The following is a 2,162-nucleotide window of genomic DNA, read 5'->3' as shown; positions in this document are numbered from 1 at the left end:
CCTAAATAAGGCGCAAAGTGGAAATGAACATTTACTTATTTCGTCTTAAGTTGTGAGGAATGGCAAAAGGAGACAAAGTCATGAACCTCTCCGCAAAGTTTAAATGTCCCGGTCACGTGACATGGGAGATTTAAACAATGCAGGGAGATACTGGAACCCCATATCGGGGCCTGTAACTCGGGAAGCAGGGAGTTCCCGGGGCAGAAATTAAAGCAGTTTAGCTCCGGAGACCCCCTGCTTCATTACTATGTTATTAAAATTAAATTAAAGCAGCTTCATTACCTTAGCGGCTCGCCGCTAAGGCAATGAAGAGGTTAAACCACAGTACCTAGTTATTAAAAGGTAGAGGGGGTGGGTGAAGGGGGTAGTTGCCCCAGGGTGTGTGGTTAGGCCTACCGGGAAGGTTGTGGGAGGGGTTAACCCCTTTATTACCTTAGTGGTATATCAAAACAATGTAAGTTACAAACAACTCAAATTAGATCAAATTACATATAGATCACAAGCAATTTATTCAAAACACTATGTAAAAAACATAAAACAATGTAACTTACATTGTTATGATATACCTTCCCTAAGTGAGGGGCTGGACTTTCCATCAACAGCCAATCACAGGTGAAGTATAGGTATATAGAGCGCCCCTTTTTATACCTCCGTCATCTCCTGGTGAAGTATATTTCATATATACAAAACGCGTTGGACTGAATGAGGGTGCATTCCTAACATCACCCACTGAGGTTTATTTTGTACTTTGCCATCATTTACTATTATACGGGACTCTCTCCAGTTGCAATTCTGGCTACTTCCATTGGTGACCTGCCTAAAACGCGACCTGTGTCACTCCGCTGGCGCCGCTTAATGATGTCACTTACATGCGTTTCCTGACCCGATGCAGAGGAACTGGCGGGAAAGCCCTTCTCTCTGTGGCGGTGGTGACCGTGCTTGTATCCTGTGGCTAAGGGTCTCGATCCATTCGAGCGGAGGACTCGTAAAGATTACCATATGGAAGTGCAGGAGGAGAATTGATCCTGGTGACCGAAATTATCACATCCACGGTTGCAGAGCACAGAGTGGTAACATGTCCCTAACATGTCATGCTAAATATACTGCTATTTGATGTACGTGCAATATTCACCTGTTTTACCTATACAATATAATTTTATTATACTACACCATGAGGTTTTTTGCGTTGTTTCTCTTTTTGTTTTTGTACTAGTTTTCGGTTTGTGGAGCCATACCACGAGCACACCAGCACAACCTTCTCCATTGTAACAGGTTTTAATTGGTATTTTCATTTATTTCTATGCACTAATTGAGCACAATATTCACAATTTATGAGCGCAGATCACTTTCTTTCGTTCCCAATATACATTAAAATACAATACAACAACCAATACTATCCAATATACCCATTGATTTCAAGTGTGGTTACCTATACCCTTAATGGGAGCAAAGATAACCCAAATGGCAATGAACTCACTTACTGTCTAAACTGTGATTCCGATTAAGTTTTGAAATTCAATCTCCTGCATCTTAAGAGTTTGAAAATTTTTAATTTCATTTAAGTTTAAGTGGGGAAAGTACCTAGGCAGAGCAAATACGACTGTCCAGTCCTCTCTGATAGTTATTCATTAATCCACGGGCCCCAAGTTTTATAGAATCTATCAGTGGAATGTTTAAGGAAAGTGGTGAGCCTCTCCATCAACATTACACTTTCAATCCTTCTTTCACTGTTAGGGGGCAAGTGGGCTTTTCCAGGCAGCAGCGATTGAGCATCTGGCAACTATCAAGATATGGGAGACCAGGTGTCTCAGTGTATGATTCACCTCCTCTATTGGTTTCGCCAGTAAATAGGTCAGTGGATCCAGAGAGATCTCTAGACCAGTTATGGAGTCAATGATTTTCTGAATAGTAGTCCAATATGTTTGTATAATTGGGCAGGTCTACCAGATGGGGACCATATCTCCGGCCCAGCCCACAGCCCCACCAGCACCGGTCAGAGGTTTTGGGGTAAATCTATTTGAGTCTCTTTGGGGTGAGGTACCACTGGTATATAATTTTATATATGTTCTCTTTAGTTACAGTAAACATGGATGTTTTAGCCGCATTTTCCCAGATATCACCCCAATCCTCTCTATCAATTTTCACACCTAGTTCACTGGCCC

This window comes from Ascaphus truei, chromosome 2 (genome assembly GCF_040206685.1).
Source record: "Ascaphus truei isolate aAscTru1 chromosome 2, aAscTru1.hap1, whole genome shotgun sequence".
NCBI classification, from domain to species: Eukaryota; Metazoa; Chordata; class Amphibia; order Anura; family Ascaphidae; genus Ascaphus; species Ascaphus truei.
The sequence above is the reverse complement of the archived record's forward strand: the minus strand, read 5'-3'. Positions refer to the sequence as shown.